Source organism: Mus caroli, unplaced genomic scaffold (assembly GCF_978045245.1).
Source record: "Mus caroli unplaced genomic scaffold, Mus_caroli_1 scaffold_4, whole genome shotgun sequence".
NCBI lineage: Eukaryota > Metazoa > Chordata > Mammalia > Rodentia > Muridae > Mus > Mus caroli.
Window position 1 is genome coordinate 103,028,391 of NW_028227259.1, and position 21,596 is coordinate 103,049,986.

The 21,596-nt window shown below is 41.1% G+C and overlaps 1 long non-coding RNA gene across 1 annotated transcript; it reads left to right on the plus strand.

Annotated features, from left to right (window-relative positions):
* The first annotated feature begins 2,285 nt into the window (after positions 1-2,285).
* On the plus strand, positions 2,286-21,371 carry LOC147005298 (uncharacterized). Its single transcript, XR_015046848.1, has 3 exons — positions 2,286-2,425; positions 4,533-4,740; positions 21,207-21,371. It is a non-coding gene; the product is annotated as an uncharacterized LOC147005298 (long non-coding RNA).
* Positions 21,372-21,596: the final 225 nt, after the last annotated feature.

Genomic DNA, 21,596 nt, shown 5'->3' on the forward strand with positions numbered 1-21,596 from the left:
AGCACCTGAAATTACTCATTGACTTCTTATGTTGCTATCAAACTGTGTTTTGTTGGGGAAAATATGGATAGCATAAACATTTTTACCTTAGTGAGCCTTGTAAGAAAATAGCATTTCAAAATATTCTGGCATAAAATAAACTTTGGCATTAATCCTAAAATTCCATGATTCTAAAAATCTTGCTAGCTATTTGAAGTAGGAGATATAATTTAACTCCAGGGGCTATAGTTTCTTTATCTGTAAAATTAAATTATTATCATATATTATTATTATTATCATTGAATATTTTTTACTCCCTTGGCCAGTAATATATCTTACATATAATATATCTAGCATATATTAAGTTTCTAATAGACATTATATATAAGCAAAATATCAGTCAGTTTAATTAAGTATTGGACAAGGTTTATATAGAGGTACTATATTTTCATTTCAAAAGTGACTCTCAGAACTCAGAATGTATCTCTGGCAGATTGTCTCCAATTCTACCAAACAATGGCTCTCTACAATAGAAGAATGTGCACTTTGTACTAGAGTTATGAATCTGTAGGTATAATTTAACCAATTCTCAAACTTTTATTGTTTTTAGCTTATAGTATGTTATTAGCATGGTGTTATATAATGAACTCTATCACAATACAAAAAAAATGTTCTTTTTCATGTCCTCAACAATGCTGATATTTCCTTGGCTTAGTATCTCACTAAAGGAAAACTATTCTTGATGGTAGTTTCTCTCACTTGTATATTATTTTTTAAAATTACATCTTTATATCTAATAAAAGACTAAGTTGGAACGAAATGCCTCAACGTACTTTTTGCTTAGAACACAAAATATTGTTATATGTGTTCTAAGGGCAGCTTCCTCTGCCCTTCCGTAGAAAACCAAAATAGTAGAATGATACAGAAAAAAAAATCTATTAACAGGAAGATATGAGGCCAACAAATGAAAATCCACCATGTCCTGAAAAATTCTTATTATAAAATACAGTCCTTATGAGGCCCTGATTCTCACAAAAGCCAGCTCTTATGAGTCCACGAGGGGAAGCAATGATTTAACGCATAAGAGTCAACTGTGCAGAGCCAAAGCTGTGTCAACCTGTTGGGCAGGGGTCAGGGGACAAAAAGGTTCTTTAAGCCATTGCTTGAACAACTTCAAGTCGTATTATTTAACACAGCATATTGTCTAGCCCAGCCATGCAGTCAATACCAAGCCTCACTCATAGCAAGTTCTGGGTGTGTCCTCAGATGAATGGACCTATCAATGAACTATAGTTTGTTCTATAGGGAGATGGAAACAGCAGAATAGTGTGTGGGGTGTGTGCTTTGCTTGTTAGAAAAATAACAATCGTTCTGAACCTCTAGCTCTTCCTTAGAAAAATAGTTATCAAAATAAAAAGAATTCACAATCCTTCCTACTCCAAAGTGCCGTGGGAATTTTTTCAAATGAGTTCTCTGAAGTACACGAACATATACATAATTTTTATCTTACTTCCTCAAAACAAACTACTATTTGGCCGACTTTTCTCCCACTAAATTGTGTACATATCTCCAGATGCGGGATGAAGTTAAAAATAGAGTGGGAAAGGACATCATGGGCACTGGGGCACAAGAAGAAGCAAGAGACTGCGTTCCTCCTCGTTCTCTGGAGTGACTGGACCTCTCTGGGGCAGGTGTGGAGTATGAAGGCGTCAGCGTTTCCTCCTATGGGTCAAGCACTGGAACAAGGTGTGAAAGAACAGTTACCTCCCTGAGCTGAAGTACAGTCATCACAGGGTCAGAGTACAAGGAGCACCCGGCGCTAGGCAGGGCTGTTTTAACCTTCACTTGCCCTTATAGCTGGGCTGACCCGGGCTGAAAAGCATGGCCCTTTCCTGAAAGCTGAAGGGTTTTCACGATGGACAGACATGAAGCTGAAACAGAACTTCCTAGGCTAAATATTCATTACATGTGGGTGGTATTTTATAAACATATCCAGGACTTGCTATTGAAATGCAGATGTGTATTTTCTGTCATGAGGGAGATCTTCTTTTATAAAACAAAAGGAAAAAGAAAAAAAAAGAAAGAAAGAAACAAAGAAAGAAAGAAAATAGACAATGCCTAGAGCTGGAAATTGCCCCCTGGGCCAAGGGCAGATGTGAGGCCAGACCACAAACATGCAGGGAAGACACGAAGAAGAGAGGGGAACAAGGAATAAAAAGACCAAAAAGAAGTATATAAAGCCAGCAAGCTCATCCCAGGAGAGCTAATTAAAAAGTCACAGCTGAGCCCAGCTTTGTACCATCCAGGAAAAAAGGTCTGAAGCTGTAATGGGCAGAGCGGTCAACAGTGGAGGACTGGGAGGATTGGGAGGCTCTTCCTAACAGCAGCAAAAATGACAGACCTGATCTTCACAGCCTGGGAAGAGGAGAGTCAGGTACTTCTCCCTGTAAGTGATGCAATCTTAGACAAGCTAAGTCTGTAGCAGAACAGCAGCCTCACTGGGGATGCAACCGAAGAGAAATGGCTGACAGAGGCAATACGCAGGTGAATCTTCCTACTAACCATTTCTACCAACTACACGGTGGCAGATGAAACTGAAGACTCACTTGCAATGTGGGGGAAAAACAGGGCGAGAAAATATTTAATAACACGGCCATCCTGACATCATCTCCCTACTCTAAAGCTTTCTGTAATCTGAATAAAAGCAATAGCCAGGCAAGCTTATGAAGGCAGAAACATCAATCACCAAGGCATCACTGCTGTTTCTTGAATGTTCGATATACAAAGGTGAAGTGTTAAAAACAGTTGGCTGGATAGATGAATCCAACAGCTGGCTGGCTGGCTGGATGGCTGGAGATAGATAGATACATAGATAGATACATAGATACATAGATACATAGATGATAAATAAATAGGTACATACATACATGATAGATAAAATGATAGATATGACAGATAGATTATAAATAGACATGACAGATGCAGAGATAGACAAATAGATAGATAGATAGATAGATAGATAGATAGATAGATAGATAGATAGATAGACAGATGATAAAGAAATAATAGGAGTGAAACTAAATGCATGTTGTATTTCCTTGTAGACACAGTGTCCATGTATGTGCATGTGTGTAAGAAGTATCATAGAATTAGATATTTTATGTATGAATTCAGATAGCAGTTAAAAGACAATTTTACTCTTTGAAATTGATTTGTTCAACCAAACAGGATCCATAAACACTTACGAATATGCTGTAGGCCAAGTTGAATCCCAGGCTTAGAGCAGTGAACAAAGGTGGACCCAGTATCCACTTTGTCATTAGATCAGAAGAACATCCGTGCCTACGCCCAGATGTACTGAGGTCCTCTTTCCTGGCTGAAGTGGGCAATGAAAAACATTCACTGCGGCTTTTCTCAGAGTAAAGTCACAATCAGTTTATATGAGAGCAAGAGAACTGTGCTAGCTGCTTACAGAGTGGGTGAACAGGAGGGAGGGTGGAGAGACTGAAGAGGTTTGAAGACTGCCAACTAAGGTTGCTGTATTAACATGGCTTGAGGACAAGGTAACAATCACTAGAGTTGTGTTGAGGAATAAATATAATAATAATAATAAACAATAAATGTACTAATAAAAGGACCAGGTCTTTGTTACCTGACAAGATTTATAAGCAGCTGGGGCATCATGGAACAAAAGAGGAAAGAAAGTAGAAAATGGAGAGAAAGGCTTAATAGGAAAGTCTTCTTAGTTTAAATGAATGAATCATTCTAAGAAGCAGAGAAAGTCAAGAGGGTAAGTCCACTCAGCCTTTAACACAGTAACAGAAAAGGCAAGCTAGAAGGGCCACAACTCCACAGCCCTTGAGGTCAAGAGGTCAAGGGTGGGGCAGGGCCTACCTATTCTTGGCTTAACTGTAATGCAGCCTCCGTGGAGCTAAGGTTGCTCTTCAGGTGGAGCTGCCCTTCATCCTGCCAAAATTGTCAGAGAAGAGCAACAGCTCATTTATTCTTCAGAATGTCCTTCCACAGAGCGCATCTCCTTTTCTGAACACAGCGGGGCCTCAGGGATCAGAAACCGGACTTTAAAAGGCAAAAGTAAAGTCTAAGTAATATCAGATAAAGAAAAAAAGAACATGAACAAACAAACAAACAAAAAGATAAAAGAAACCAAAAGCCATTGTTTTTTCTAACCCTGTTCTACTAGCTACATGATTTAGGTAAGAAAGAGATACCGTGTTGTACTAAGCACTAAGCTAGGACCTCAGACTCACTCATTCTGTCATTCGCTCTGCAAGAGTTCTTAGGCATCCTCTATAGGCTAAGCAATATGGGGTCATGAGAGAGAAAGAAGAGGGAGGGAGGGAGAGAGCGAGCGAGAGAGAGAGAGAGCGAGAGCGAGAGAGCGAGAGCAAGAGAGAGAGAGAGAGAGAGAGAGAGAGAGAGAAATCCCTTCTGGGCTGTAGAACTTCCTGTAGAGAGTCAAATCCAATCTTAGGCTCTCCAGTTGAGCAGAAGTCTGCTCTGTTCATCTACTGAGGTTGTCTTTCCTTTACCAGTAGAGTGGTACTGGAAGAACTCATGATCAGCACAGTGAAATACATCGGCCTGGAGATTGGAGAGATGACAAAGCAGTTAAGGGTACCTGCTGCGTCTTGTAGAGGATCCATGCTCAATTCCCCAGCACCCACATGGATGCTTATTACAGCTCCCTGTACCCCCAGTGCCAGTGAACCGAGGCACTCATCTAGACTTCACAGACACCAGGTACATATGATGCAGAGATACGCATACAGATGCATACATATACGTGTAAAAAATAATAAACCTTTCTAAAAAGTATTGGAAAAGAAGATTGGATAGATAATTATCATTTGAAAGTGATCTTGTAACTCGCTTTTCTTTCCAGCAAATAATATCTTAATTAATTTATTTATTTTTATTTTATACATATAGGTGGGTTTCACTGCATGTATGTGTATACACCATGTGTGAGCCTGGTGCCCTCAGGGGTCAGACGAGTGCTCTGGCATTGGAATGACAGATGGTTGTGAGTCCTCTTGTGGGTGCTTGGAATCACACCTGGGGTCTCTGGATGAGCAGACAGTAATACTCTTTTTTTTTTAATTTATGGTTTTTCTTTTCTTTTTTCTTTTTTTTAAGATTTATTTATTTATTATATGTAAGTACACTGTAGCTGTCTTCAGACACTCCAGAAGAGGGCGCCAAATCTCGTTACGGATGGTTGTGAGCCACCATGTGGTTGCTGGGATTTGAACTCTGGACCTTTGGAAGAGCAGTCGGGTGCTCTTACCCACTGAGCCATCTCACCAGCCCCGACAGTAATACTCTTAATGGATGCAGCATCCTTCCAGCCTCCATATCTTTGAGAAGAGGGCAACAGGATTGAAGATGTCAAGAAATTATCCTCATTTGGAAGAAAAGTTTGAAGAAAATTCACAAGGCATTTAAATAATTAAGTATGATCTGTGTCCTTTACAGGGATTTCTGAGGAGAAACAGATATAGGAAATTCTAAAACAGTATCTTGTCAGATCAGGATTTCCTCCAGTGTGTGAGTTCCTCCAGGTCTTCTCAAAGCTTCCTTCATGGTTTTTCTTCTCAAAGGGTCCTGATGGTTGCCAGCTTTAAAATACACAGAAGATTCCATTTGTCTATGTGTGAACACATAGAAACTTACCAATTGATTTTACTCGTGGTTCATCCTTTTGATGAGAACTAAACAACAAGCATGTTTAGGTGAGAAGGGTGGCTGGATTCTGTTATGGATCCCATATCTGCACATCTGATGGAGAGGGTGTACTCATTATTCTCCTGCTCTCCCATTCTGATAACATCTGTGATTCCCATGGGAGAGTTACAACTCGTGTTTATCAACATGCCCTTGGGAGGCGGCATAGGAAACACTGCAGTAAGATCTGCACTTAGTGACCTCTAAGTTACAATGATACTGGAGTGTTCAAAAGCAGCCAATGATAATTTACTGAGTTCTTACTTTTTGCAAGACAAACTGTATTATCTTCATCTGTATGAGGGCCATATGGCAAAGAGTGAATTATCATCTTCGAAGTAGTTTTGTTCTCTAAAGTCATGATGGATATTGAGCTAGTGTCTGCTAAATCCTTGCCATACAGGGAGTCTCTGGCCATAATATTTCCATTCAGGAATCAGTATATCACTTGGTTTTACATGGGTTTCTATTCAAAGGCTTCTTATCTAATATATACTGTTGGTTCATTACCACTGTACTCAGCCGGAAGCACTGTCCCTCATGCTTGAATGAAGTGTATCCAATGCCTTCTTTCTCTCTACAATACATTGCAGCAAGCCCTCTCAGGCTCAAAAATGTTGACCAGCACTTTAATATTATGGTTGGGGGTTGTTCTAAAGGCAAAATCACTAACAAAGAGCACAAAAGAAGACTGTGAAAAAAAGACAGCTGTTTTTAGCACCAGCTGAATAAGAGGGAGGGTTTTGCCTTGGTCATGTTCATGTTATACAGCTCACAGTTCTCACCCCTCTCTGCATGCCCATGCATGGCTTCTGACGTGTCCCATTCTTAGTCAAGTTCACACAGTTAATTTCAGCAAGTAGGTAAATTTACAGACACAGAATCTGAGAAAGATAAATACTGTGATTTGTAACTATTGCTACTGTTTATAAAGAAATAGAGATTTGGAGAGCAAATGTAACTTACTTCAGGACATCCATCTAAGAAGTAACCAACTCAATAATAACTAAGTCTTTAACCTTAATGCCCTCTTGCAAATTGTGTGACATAAGGACTCGAAGCATAAGTTTTGGAATCTGAGTGGCTGGGTTCAAAACATACTCTTTACCTTGTTTTCTTTCTGGCCTTAAAATAGCAACTAACTCTTCCAGGCCTAATTAACTCCCTGGCATAATGTGGACACCAAGAACTGAGGTCCGCTTGCAGGGATGACACTGAAACGAATAGCACTCATACATGGTCAACACAAGTGTTTGCGACAAGAGTGTTTGACTAATCTCTCTGTAGCCGTCACATGCTAAATAAAAGCTGACCTAACACTGAATAAGAACATGGGATTCTAGGTATGTCCTCTCAGACTCAGGACAAGGTACACAGAAGGGAGAGCCAAGTCAGGTACTGATCAGAGTACAATGATACCAGATGAATCCACAGATAGAGAGACAATCCATACAAGATGAATAAATCTGAAAGTTGGCTATGTGTGCAAAGATGTGTGAATAACAATCACTATGCTAAATACTTCACATGACAGAGGATTGACTCTGTTAAAAATTCATTTCAAAACAAGCCTGGGGAGGAAACTTCTATAAGTAATGATTAAGTTCTAGAACAGAGATAGGGCACCACTTCCGGGAGTAGCTTCATAGATATATCCTCAAGTGCATCAGTAGGAATGATCCCTGTATCTGTAGTTTTCATGTCGGAGGTAACATGTGCATATGTTCATGTGTGTGCAGTTGTGTGCACGCATACAGAAGCCAGAAGTCTTCATTGGGTGTCTTCAGTCTCTGCCTTAGCTTTAGAGATAGGGTCTCTCCGTGAAACAGATGCACACCTGTTAGACAGGCAGGGTGGCTTGCAAACTCCAGACATTCCCCCGTCTCCACTTCCCCAGTACTGGTATCATTGGCACTCACTGCTCTGCCTTGCTTTGACATGGGTGCTAAAAATGTGAACTGAGATCCTCACGCTTGCACAGTAAGTGCCATCCTGACTCACCCATCCCTCTCGTCCCTTCACGTCTTTGTCTGTCTTATACATCATTTTTTCCAATTTTTTGTTTGTTTGTTTATCTGTTTGTTTGACACAGGGTTTCTCTGTGTAGCCCTGGATATCCTGGAACTTGCTCTGTAAACCAGGCTGGCCTTGAACTCACAGAGATCTGCCTGCCTCTGCCTCCTGAGTGCTGGAATTAAAGACATATACCACTACCACCTGGCTCTATGAACAATTTTTAAAAGAATTTTAATACAGACTTAAATGGCAATACCATGTATTGATAGAGTCTTTCAAATCACTGTGTAATTTAGTATATATATATATATATATATATATATATATATATATATATATATATCCTCTATACCCTAACCATTCTTTGGCTCACAGCCTAAGAACTAAGAAGATAATTATTTCACATTGATGAGATACACAGTACATAGAAGGCAACCCTCTCTCCACCTGCCTTGTATTTCATACTTTCAGATAAACTGGGTATCATCTAATAGGAAGGCAGCTATTCCAGCACCTGTAACTCACAATTCTACATCAAATGTAAGGATGGGTTTCATCTTCATATTTCAGCTATAAAAGGACACTATAAATATCTACATTTTTGTCCATTTCCTTCTTGAAATATGCTCTCATCCTTTTTCTTATGATCATGGTGTTGGAGACTTTACAAGTTTCAAAAAGCATTAAAGAAAAGACTCTGTAATATCCAATACTACATTGACTCTGCTAGGTAGTGGTACCTACTTGTTTTATCAAAACAGAATGGTTTGAATGTTACAACATCTTGTTATAACAAGATGTTGCTGTACTATTTGTGGGTGAGATTGGCATATAGAATTCACTGTTTTCAATAGTGCAGATTACCCTGATACCCTGAGTCCATAGGTAGATCGAATCTGACCAGTAAAGATATTAAGAGCAAAGGCTGAGGTATGCTTTCTCAAACCACAGCAGACAGATCCTTTTCTAGCTTTCATGCTGCTGGCCTGCTTACTGGACCCATGGCCATAAGAGCCAAACCCTTATGAAAGAGAAAGAGAAAGAATTAGAGAGGCATGGGGAGAAAGAGCGAGTGCACAAGAGAAAGAGAGACCCAGGAGGGGGAGGGGGAGAAAGAGAGCTTACACAAAAGAGAGAGACCCAGAGATAGAGAGAGGGAGGAGGGGGAGAAAGAGAGCTTACACAAAAGAGAGAGAGAGAGAGAGAACCAGAGAGTGCACAGAGAGATTGCTATAGATATATAAATATTCCTATATAAATAGATGATAGTTAGATGCAGATGGCATGTCCCTTAAATGAAGTGCTTGTGAGTAATTTTTCTGGGGTTTTAGATTTTGAAAAATTTGTATAGATCTCACCAGCTGATCATCCCAGTCCCAGGCTGAAACTCTAAGTAGTGCAGTATCTGAAAGGTTTTATTGTTGTTGTTTATTGTTTTGTTTTATTTTTTATTTATTTGGTTTTTTAAAATATTTTTTGGTACTCAAAAGTTTTGGATTTTGGAGAAGCTTCATATTTTCAGACTAAATATGATCCCCTTTCTTCTCTCTCTCTCTCTCTCTCTCTCTCTCTCTCTGTGTGTGTGTGTGTGTGTGTGTGTGTGTGTTACACAGAGGACCTGCCCGACCCTTAGGGAGGCTCAGTAAATTGGAAATAAGTACTCTCTCCATTAAATAAGAGATACTTGATTAAATTAAGATCACCTTTAGATTGGAAGAAATCCAAGGCTCAGATCTGACATCTAAGCTTGTTCTCTCATGCAAAACATGTCATGTATACATTAAACCAAAAGCATTTTTAAGCATAAAATCAGAGGAATAAATAGAAGGATGAGCACAATACTCATATGGGTGTGGTCATGGAGAGCCAGTAATTACGCACACATGTGCATCCACTGATATAGCCCACAGAATCAGAAAGAAGTCCCAGGAACCAAATTCTGAGAGTTGAGGAAACATAGATTAGAGGAAAGAAATGGGGAAAGGATTTCAGGTTTGAAATTATTTATCCATACATTAAACAGTTCTACTAAATAGTCAATAAGTTCTCAGATTGCCATCAGAACCATAGGACTGACATCTGAGCCTGGGCTATTTGTAACAAATAGATTAGATGTACTGAGTTTATGGGAAAATGGAAAGGAAAACGAAGCTGACAGAGTAGACTGATAAATGTTCTCGGACTTTGGAATGAGAAGTTCAGATGTCAAATGTTGGTCCCTGGGGAGTCGCTGTGAATTCCTTAGTAAATACTGGTTGAGATGTCATCATGGGTATCCTGGTCCTAATTTTACACGTGAGAAGATAAAAACAAGCAGTAAGTCTAAGCCAGCTCGGATGTCAGTATGTCTTGCTGGCAAGAACGGAGACAGTGATGACTACTGAGAAAGAAAAGATGGACTTCTCACTTTTTCACAGGATTGAAAAATAAAAATTCCTCCTCACACTGACTTTGAGCTGGGCTAGGCTCCACGTTCGGATATTACTCATAGATAAGGCATGCCATAAAACACCTGTGTCAGGTAATAAAATCCAACAGCATCGCTTTTACACTAGGACCTAATCTATATTCATCATTATTTAGTGGGACTTCTACCATGACCTGGCTACAGATACAAGTAGACCCAGCTCTCTACAGAATACAGATAAAGCAATTCCACTACATATCAACATTCTACGGCTGCCTAATCCCGTTTACAGTCCCACCATAAAACAAATAATAATACTTTGTACTTGTGAACTGCCTCACACTGAAAATCTCAAATGTTTTATAGGCCATAAATTCTCCCAACACCCTTCATGAGATAAAAAATAATTACGCTCTCCAATTAACAGGTAAACTAGGAACTAGTTTAGCTGAAGAACTCACTTGTCCAAGGCCACTGAGGTAAGACAGAGTCCACTTGTTCTGAGACCTTGAACAGGGCTGATCCTGAGTTGAGCACATGGAAGGAGTTCTCCATGCTGGGCACTGTTCCTACTTCCCCTTCCTCCTGTACCAATCTTTGGCAACGTTCCTAAGTTGCCTATAAGGTGTTAACTGATACCAGTAGATAGTGCTCAAGGTGTTAGCCTTCCCAGGAATATCTCTGTTTTATTGGGGGGCTTTTGAAAGCTGGACGCTTGACAAGCTCCAAAGAAAAGGAACTCGTTGACTCTGACGTAAAACTTGCTCCTGTCCCTAAAGCACAGAGTGTCCTACCCAGGGGCCCTGCACCCCTGGACCTTGATTGCTGGAGACCATCTCCACTGAGAAACTTCCTCCTATGTCAGTCAGAATGAGAGGTCTCACTTGATGTTAAAGAGAAATGTGAAAAAGAGGGAGAGTCTTTTAAGTGATGCTGGGATCCTACGTTTCTGGCTTTGCCACCCCAACAGGGAGGGAAGAGTTCCAACATTGTGTGGATCTGGGTTTTGTACCCACCTTTTGTTTGCAAGTGAATTGTTTCTTGGAAACACAATGCAAACCCTTCTGCTGGTGGGCTTTCTTTCACTGTGCAGGACAGGCATTTCCCATATTTCCAAGGAGATTGACAACATTTAAAAACCCCTTCTTATAAAAACCCCTTCTTAGACAAAAATTTGAAGCCACCAGGAAAATTCCTAGTTGTCTCTACCTTTGGCTGTGACTTGCATTAGATAGTCTTCATTAATTTTAAATAGAAAATTTTCTAAATGATTCAAGAGAAAGGTTTCCATTTAGGAAGTTGGAACCTGAGGACCACTTCCACATCTTTAGGGCGTGCGTCATGCCAGTGATTTAGAGAAGAGTTTTGCATTATAAAGAACCATTGAACCTAGAGGGAGACTGCTCCGAGTAGGCCTCCATCACTGTCATAATGAAAAGATGTTTCTCTGAAGGAGACATAAAATGGAATTCGTTTCTGCTAAAAGGGAATAAGTGTTTGCTATCAATGTAAGGGACAATGTTACAATCAGGTAAAAAAAAGAAAAAGAGAAAGAAAGTTCTCACTGTCTTCCCTTCTCTTGACAAGTCGGAAAGAGGAATCGCTGACTGTGCCCTTACTGACTGTGCCCTGGCTCCTCTCTGTCACCCTTCAATAGTGATTCACCAAACAAGCAAAGAGCTTTCCTGGCACAAGGAATGACTCGTCCGGAAGCCGGCTCTCAGGAGAGATGTGTGTGTGTGTGTGCTCAGGTGCCCATTCATGCCGTTACTAGCTCTCACATGCTTATGTGCCCCATCAGAACCACCTGGAGTCCTGCAGGAAGCCCCAGGAAACAAGGGTAGTCTCAAGCTGGCTGGTCAGAACAAGGTTGTTAGTTCAGGCTGAATTCTATCACTGGGTCTCATTCCAGGGAAATTTGCCACAGGGTAGCTTCAGCAAGAACAACCATTGCAGGACAGACATGTGTCGGGGGAATTCTTGTCAATGAGTCAAACTGATGAATCTGAAGTGTCAGAGATTCAAAAATATATACTGAACTGGTTACAGAGGTAATGAAATCCCATTTATCTGTACCACTTTCAAAACATACAATTCAATAAAAATGTGTTGCATGTTGAAAATAGAATGTGGGATTATGGAAACAGAACAGCTGTAGCCCTGTGAACTGTACTGTGTAGGATTTTTCAGCTTCCACTTCATTGTAGTTCCTGTCTGGTCAGATCCCATTGAGCTCTCCCAGTGCCTTTCGGGACTTCTGCCCTGTTTACAGCAGCATGGATACTTGAAATATTTATATAGTGTTTATGCAATCACTCTTCATTGCCCAGAAAAAAAAAAAAAAAAAAAAAAAAAAACCTTGTTTGCAGGGTCTGGCTCCTTGCCAGAGTTATCTTGATCTTAATTTTATAAGGCAAGACTTAGCCTCAGAGTTCAAAAATTGAAAAACAGGGTGGGGGAGTTGTTGGTAGATGATCATCTGTGGTCATGGAAAGCTGTTTGCGTTTCTGTGGGCAGATATCGAGGGGCAGCTTCAAATGACTTGCCTCCAGGAAGAAGTGACAAGAGAGATACCTGGAAACTCTGAAGCAAAAGGAACGAATAAAATAGTCCCCCCGCCCATCCATCTATGTACACAAAGTCACTGTCATCTTACCTCAGCAACTTTAACTGGTCTTGTTAAGGTTTTATGTGGGTCATCTGAGCAGCTACACCTGGAGTCAAGAGGGTGAGAAGCTAATGAATGGGTCACGGGTGAGATCACCACTCTCAGTGACTAAGCTCCAGATCCAGGAGGGTCAGGACCATCGGTCATCCCCTGCCCCACAGCATCTAAACATGGTGTGGGGAGGCCAAGGCATGGAGGAGGGTAAAGAGAAGAACACAGAGACTGTGAAGAAGAGGGAGAACCACAAGACTCATCCCTACGAGAGCCTTCTGGCCCCTCCTACGTGAGAGCAGAAATGAGAATGGAAATGATCATTGAGTCATGTGTGACACCGTTGCCATGTATAAAATATGTACTTGTGTTCCTGTTTTGAAACTCACTTCAGTAAGAATAGTCACCAAAGGAATGGGGTGAAAACGCAGAGAAGGGCTCTAAAGAGAAAATCATTTTTAAAGTCAGTTTCTAAGGTCAAGAGACACACTAAAACAACTACCTACAGAACTGGACAGAAAGACGTGGAGACAGAAAGACAGACCGACAGACAGACAGGAGAGAGACACAGAGACAGAGAGATAGAGACAGACAGAGACAGAGAAACAGAGAAAAAGACAGGCAGACAGAGGGGAAAGTGAAAGGAGGGAAAGAGAAACAAAGAGAGAAAGAGGAGGTACCATTGCTGAAGGAAGGCCTATCAGAGGCTGTTGAGAATGTAAGGACAGCTTTTTGACCTGAACAGTCTATGGAGAGACACTGGTTAGGCTTACGAGAGGATCCATCCAGGAGGCAGAGTCCATAGGCAGCATGGGGGAAAACCGTGGAAGCAGCTCCCAGGCTAACCCTTCCAGGCTCCTGAGTTACTGGAGCACATAAGATAAAGCTCTTTTTAATATGACTAAGGCTTGACTCAAAGATGTCATTGATGGGAACAGACAATTGGTGCAAGTCGACTTTTAGCTTGTTTTTGATGGATGTTGTGATAAATTCTTGTAGCACTGTTTTTAGAAGTGAGACTTAGAAAATGTAGAATGCGGGCTGGTGAGATGGCTCAGTGGGTAAGGGCACCCGACTGCTCTTCCGAAGGTCCAGAGTTCAAATCCCAGCAACCACATGGTGGCTCACAACCATCCGTAACGAGATCTGGCGCCCTCCTCTGGAGTGTCTGAAGACAGCTACAGTGTACTTACATATAATAAATAAATAAATCTTTAAAAAAAAAGAAAATGTAGAATGCAGTAACATAAAGAAAAGTACAGTCAAGTACATACGCCGCTCAGTTAGGAAACTCTGTATGCATGCTGTTCTGATTTGTTAATTAAGAAGGATAATAAAATACTGTAGAAAGAGATATGCTGCCCTCATAATTTCTATTTTTAATTAAGTAGAAAAAAATCAAAATACTATATGATTATAAAGATATAATCAACACACAGAAATATTCTACACCCTAGGCAAAGAAAAAGTGCGAGTGGAAAGTATGTTCTAAAATGCTAATTTTGGTTTTGTTTGAGTCCTGTGACTATGGGTGATGGAGAAATATATAAAGCACAGCCTGTGCCCTCGAGGAACTGACTAATTCTTCTCTCTTATTATATTTGTTTAGTCATCTTTAATTTTCATATCGTTAAAACTTTAAGGAATGCCTTAATTGAAAACAAGTTGAGTGACTTTTATAAAAGGAGAAAGTAAACAAATGGCAAATCATATTGTTTTATAAGAATAGAAAAATGATTTAATTCAATGCATTTTCTAAGAGAAACAAATGGGTTTGGCAGATTTAATGGGAAACTCATTCCACGTGTCATCATTCAGTTCCACTGAGTCAGCAAATATGGAATATGTAGGTATTCCTATAGAAGGCAATCCTGTAGAAGAACCCTGAAGGAGACAGCAAGAAAAAAAGCTAGACAACCAATCCCTACATCAAAGACTAACAAAAGTAAGTTGATGGGAAGCTACAACCAGCTCTCCCCACACCCAAGACACCCTTACATTCTCATTTGATGTTGCTCTATAAATCAGAGAATGGATCCAGGATGTCTAATGTTTTATGTAAATTTCTAGAGAGTGAGAGATTGTCATTCGATGCTGCTTAGTAGAAAACAGTGGGAACTGGTCACTAGAAGATGCCTAGCAGGCCATCCTCACCCATCTCTATGCTTGTCCCAGGCAGCTTTCTTGCAGAGCATCTTGTACTGGCTGCTCAGATCATCCAAGTTCCCTCTCAAATCCTGTCCTTTCTTGACCTCATTACCATAGAGCAATGCTCTACTTCCTGCACAGCCCTTGATCCTACAACTCTGATTTATTATCTTCAAGGTGTTTCTGTGACTTTTTTGTTCATTTGACGAAACTTCTCAATGTTTTAAGACCCTGTGCTCAATGTAGGAAGTCATGGAAGCTTTTAGAACATCATGTGCATGGTTCATAGCAGGAACTCAGTTAAGATCTATACACAAATAGGAGAGGAACATCTGCCTCTCAGTCTCCGTGTCTATCTTGACTCTAGACTTAAAACCCCTTAAACTATCACCTTGTTCCCAGCTGTCCCACCAGCAGGTAGCATGTCCTGAATCTGGTGATATTGCAAAACTGACAAAAAGGCAGAAACTGCAAAGAAAAACACCCAAAGACAGAAAACCAGAGCTGAAAAGATGGCTCGGTGGGTAAGGACATCTGTGCTTACCGGAATCCAGAGGAGACTGAATGCCTCTTATGACCTCCTCAGGCACCTGCATATATACCATATGTTCATACAGACACACAGGCACATACAAACACACATAAATTTTTGTCATGTTTTTAAAAGCCAGAAAACCAGAGGAAAGAATGTCATGCAAGACAGATTGTGTAGTTGTGTGTTAAAATTAGTGTGTTTATTCCCATGATCCTTTAGCAAATTTTATTTGCAAGTTCTAATGTGTCAATGCTGTGACCCAGAGGAGAGTGAAATACCTATTAAGCTTGGGCCAGAATGAGTGAGAAAAACATAGCATAGTAACCCCACACACAGAGATGAACATAGTATAGTACCTCCCTGCAGAAAAGAACATAGCCAAGTACCCCCATGCAGAGAAGAACATAGCACAGTACTTCCCTGCATTCTGTGGATGGAGGAACCCACAAGAAAACAATGGAGCAGATGGAAATTCAGAGGTCAGAGGTCAGATCCTGGTATCCCTCACTGATAGGGGACTGGGTGTGTTTTATATCACTATCATTTTAAAGAGGTGGATCTTGCTTTATAAGAGCAAATGAGCAGTGTAAGCAGACTCTTCAGTACTGTAGGAGAAGCACTGAGTGCTGTGACAGAAAACACCTTGGACTACATGGAGTTCTATGTGGAGAAAAATCACAAAGCAGGCAAAGGACACCAGCAAGCAGAGAAAGTTGGAACAAAGCACCTACTGGGTGTGTGTGAGAGAGATGAATGCTCAAGCCACCTACTGTGTCTGAGAGAGTGGAAATATGTGGGAGAGAGAGGAATGCACAAAGTACCTATTGTGTGTGAGAGAGTGGAAATGTGTGAGAGAGAGGAATGCTCAAAACTTAAGTTTAGGGAAAATCTGAAAAGCTCAAACGCCAACCTGAGGTCTCAATTTGATTTTTTTTTTTAATGTAGTTGAAATGTGCAGCTCTGTATTGCCTCTGGGAGAAAGTTTATAATAAGAATGGACTGTCTGGAGAGCATAAATCCAGTAGCTGGCTGCTTGGATACTAGAGCATTCAGCATTCTAAAAACTCAGATTTCTAAAACAACTCCTAGTGACCTGAATCTTTCAGGGGCCCTCCATTCGGCGTGGGCAGAAGCAGTGTGTATGACAGCATTCACTGAGATGAGCAGCTTAGTTCGAATGCCGAAGCTGTCCTTGAAAGACAGGGATAACTATTGGTGGGCCTAACCTCAGGTCAACTCTTTAAAAGAAGGTTTTTAATCTTTGTTTTTGTTTCACTTTGGGTTTTGTTGTTGTTGTTGCATTGTTGTGTTGTTTTTTCTGTAGAGAGATTAGAAAATACCACAGTTAACATACAAGAAACTCCTCTCTGCTAGTTAAAGATGGAAGGGAGCAGAAAGAAGAAATGGCTGGTGGCGTCCAGGAATTGATACAAACCCTGGCAAACAGCTGGCTAGATGAGACTTCGATCACACAACACAACAGAGATGGTTGAAAATGGATGGGTTCAGAAAAAGACTTTTCTCCAGAGCCCCCAAATGAGAACACCAAATTGACCAACAGTTTCACTGTGAGGCCCAGAGCAGAGAACTCCCCACACCTGCCTGCACTCTAGACCTGTGAGGTGATAAATGGGCATTGGGTAAGCCTCTGTGCTTGTGGTACTTTCTTACGCAGCAATAGAAACCAAGCACGGTTGGAGTGAGATAAAAAATAGAAACCCTCAGGTCCACTTCTAAGATTATAAAACTAATCTGTTTTAAAATACATGAGTAGCTCAGCGAAAGAGGGTGCAATAAAAATAAATAAGGTGGAGAAAGTGGATAGGAAAAAATCTTAAGAATAGATGCAATCTATGGACTCGATGTGAAGATCTGAGAAACGTCAGAAAAGAGGCCAGGGCATGGAATCCTGTGACTGAACGGATAACAGAGTCATTTATAAAAGTTTTCAAGCAAGACCATGCCTCCAGGGTGACAATGACTAGTTTCATTTTCCATATAGCAAAAATCATGACATCAACAGGGTATCCATACATTTATTAAAAGTAGGTGCCAAAGCCCCATAGAGAAGCCAGAGTCCACAATGTCATTTGCAGCTGTCCCACAATAGCTAGCTAAGAGGAGCGCACGGTTACTGTGACTTAACTGAGGAAATGCGGTGAGGATGTTGGACGAGAAGCAAAGCAATCCATAAGAATGGCCTCCCTACCCCTGGGTAAATGAGACTCTTCCTCTGCACTGAATATTTTATCTAAAAGTCTCCTGGAAAATCTGTTTCTTAACTTTGAAACCGTTCAATGTCACCCTTTCCGTACAGTGTGTCTTCTATGGTTAACAGAAAAAAAAAAAAAAAAGCACTCAGTCAATCAAAATGACATCAATGTTTCCAAAGTTAATTAATAAGCTATCCCATGTCCCTGGAAGACTCTTTTCCCGGGATGAGACACTATTATGATATCATCTTCTTATTCTTGACACTAAATTAAGTGTCACGATCAAAACAGATGCTAAATATTTACTGGAAAGATGAAACAAAGATGGAGACATAAAAAAGACAGGAGCCAGGCCCCACAGCTGCAAATGCAGCCTTACAGGATGCAATGTTAACTCTCCCGGGGCTGTTGGAACAAATGAGGATTCACTCCCAGGGCACCAACGACAGACCAACACCGACAAACAACTCTGTCCAATCCAGCTCATTTAATTGTGGTTGCATATAGGAGCACGGGTAAGGGGCTTTCTACAGGAGCCTGAGCAACGAACCAGTGGCTACATCAATAAAGAAGAGCCCTTGCCCAAAAATCACTAGCCACTTACATTTTCACTGGGAGCAGGATGGGGCCTCACGTGCTGCCTGCTCCTCAAAATACCTCCTCCTTACCCTCAGAGAAATGTTAGTGAAAATCTTATGTAGGTTATCACAACTGCCCTAGCTATGCCATACTGAGCATTCAATAACCATTATGATAGGGAGATTTTAGTATTTGGTTACACATAGTGCTTAAGTATATATATTCTATATCACAATGCACATTCACATATATATAGATCTAGTTTTTTGTAGCCAAAAGTAGAGACCAACTCAACAAACTCCACTAAAATTAAAATTGTGTTTTGCTGTGGTTTGTAGCAATAAGAAAGCCTTTCTTCAACTCTTTGCATTTAAGAAAGAGAGGAGAATGAGTCCCTGTCTCCATAGCTAAATGAAAAAGTAACACTAGGTAAAGCAGAAGTGTCCTATTACTAAGAATTAAAATGACATTCTGGACATGGTGGTGCAATCTTTTAACCCCAGCACTCAGGAGGCAGAGGCAGGCAGATCTCTGTTACTTTGAGGCCAATTTGGTCTGCACAACAAGTTCCTGGACAGCCAGGGCAATACAGAGAAGCCCTGTCTTGAAAAACCATCTAAACAAACCAAAATTAAAACAGCTCAATCTGACACAATAAAGCAATCAGGTACAAGACCAGAGATGTATTTGTACTAGTGATGTATTGAGCTCTGAAGTCCCCTCTGTAAATGAAGAAACGCTAAACCCGAATCTGACCAGAATTAGAAAGCCTATGATCTAGTTGTTTACTGTTTTAGAAGAGCAGGCATCAAAAGATGCTAACAACATTGAAACTATTTAGATGACTAGCTCTGAGACTCTATGGCTCTGACAACAGAAATCACACTCCTGCTGTCTTGACATATCCCACAGAGGCAGCCTCAGGAGGGGTGATGAGGGAGCAGTTCATTTCCAATGCAATTTGCTTTCAAATCAATTCCCCCAAGAGTTGCTTAGGAGATGGGCACCTCGATTTGTCTTTTCTAGACACACCACTCCTGGATTCCCTGTTTCCTCTAGGGCCCAGTCATTGGTAGGGCATTTATGTACATGACATAAAACAATTTAGGGTTTAGATTTCTCCTAGTGTTACCCACTTGGTTCAATGGTTTCCATATCCAGATTCTATTCTAGTCTCTGAGTTACAGCTGAAAGACCCTAATAGGGATCACTCCACTACATCGAACACCTCCCTGTTACTTTGCTTGGTTTGAATCTAATAGCTGGTCACTAAAGTATAAAGATGGATATGGTTTGATATCTGTTTGATAACAAACTGGCAGGCCATTCTCAAACTCAGACAACTCTTCCCTAAGCAATTAAAATATCTTGGGAACTATGTTAATATTATACACACACCAATCACCAACATCCTTATCCCCTCCTTGCCTCCCTTGCTCCCTCCCTCCGTCTTCCCTCTTCTTTAGAAGGGTCTTAGTCTTGCTATGTAGACTAGGGTTTGGTTTCCAATGTACAATCCCGCAAATATTGGGCCTTCTGTGTAAGTGTGTGTGTGTGTGTGTGTGTGTGTGTGTGTGTGTGTATGTTATTTGAGCAATGGAGAAAATACAAGCACAGAGAAATGATGGTTTATTCAGTTAGGAAGGAGCGAAGGCATGCAGGTATGCAGCATTTCCAATTCCCGTGCTGTGGCTCGGTACAAATTAAAAGAACCATATAGATAATAGGGCAACAAATTGTGCAGTGGAAATATGAACCAGAGTTAAAGGCATGAGGGAGGCAGTTCCTTGGAGATACCAAGAGAAAGAGGATAGAGTTTCCATACTGAGGGCTCTGGCCGTGAGAAACTATATACTGATGGGTCACAGTGACCACGTTATGCAGGAGGAGTGGAGGACTTCCCTCTCCATCTGGCTTTGCTTTGAGGCAGAGCAGGAAGCTGCTGCAAGGACATTTCACACAACTGAGAAAAAGCAGAGAGGGGAGGGAACACAAAGGCTCACAGGGGAAATCAAAGGGTTAGCCTTCCAGTGCCTATTGAATTTTGCAATTAGGTTTTTATTATTAATCACAAAAGCTATTATGTGTTCTATGCCAGGCGAAGCTCACCCACATGATCTCATTGGAACCTCTCGACCACTCTTGAAGTCTATGGCATTATCTGCAGAGCTGTTCCCAGGGTGACTAAGGGCAGAATTCAAACAGCTGAACAGTGGGTTGAGAAGTGACTGAGAGGGGGAGACCATGGTCTGCATTTGGGATACATTTGGGATAATTTGGGATAAAAGGATTGAGGGTCTACTAAAGACCAGACCTGTGCCACTCACTGAGTACTGGTTCCTAGTATTACTCCAACAAAACTCTAGGAGGATTTATCATTATTCCTCAGCAAAGGAGAAACTAAATGTTAAAGGCTCATTGTGACCTGCGAACCTACTTATTTCTTTTCAAAAATATCAATGCATCAGAGATGGGAAAGTTTCCCAAAAGGGACATTGACTGAGAGTCCTACTGCCAGGAGCCACGGCAAAGGCATAGTCTGCTTAAGCCAATTTAAATGTTCGTTCCATTCTTAAGTATGTAGAGATCCTAGAGTAGAAGTCAGGCAAGTCCAGATCCCTGGGTTTGGAGTCCAGTTCTGCCACCTGCTAGGAATCATCTTTTCTCTCAGTCTTTTAGTCTGCAACATGGGATCTGTTTGAAGGTTCTTTGAAAACAATGCACAATGCCTACGGCCCATGATTTGTGATATAGGCCTGGAATCCCGCGTGCTAGAGAGGCTGAAGCAGCAGGGGTCTGAAGTCAAGGCCAGCCCTGGCTACACAGTGAAATCCTGTCTGGACACAGGGGATGACAAGTACCTAGGATATGGTATTTGCAGTAAACAGTGCTGGCTAACAGTTTAATGTTTCTCTGACACCCTAGGGCGCTGGCATGGCGTGGACAACAGAACTAGTTATATTCGAGTCTGCACACCAGGTTCTTCAGGAAGAACTCATTCTCACATCAGCTGTCTTCAAGGAAACCTATTGAGAGGGGTCTGACAGTGCGAGCCGGACTTGTGGTAGTTAGCTTATCTTTTTAAAATATGGGGTGGAATTTCATTTTGTTTATCTCCTCCGAAGAAGATGAGGATGTATGTGAAAAGAAGCTCTGTGACGGATAAGCTGTAGGAAGGCAGCGCAGGTATCTGGGTCCACGGCCCTCCCAAGTGTCCCAGGGAAGGAGCAAACTGTGGTGTTCATATCGTGGTGATTTTATTTGGAATCAGCGGAATACAAAGCAAACTGCAAATAGCCAAAAACCTCTACAACA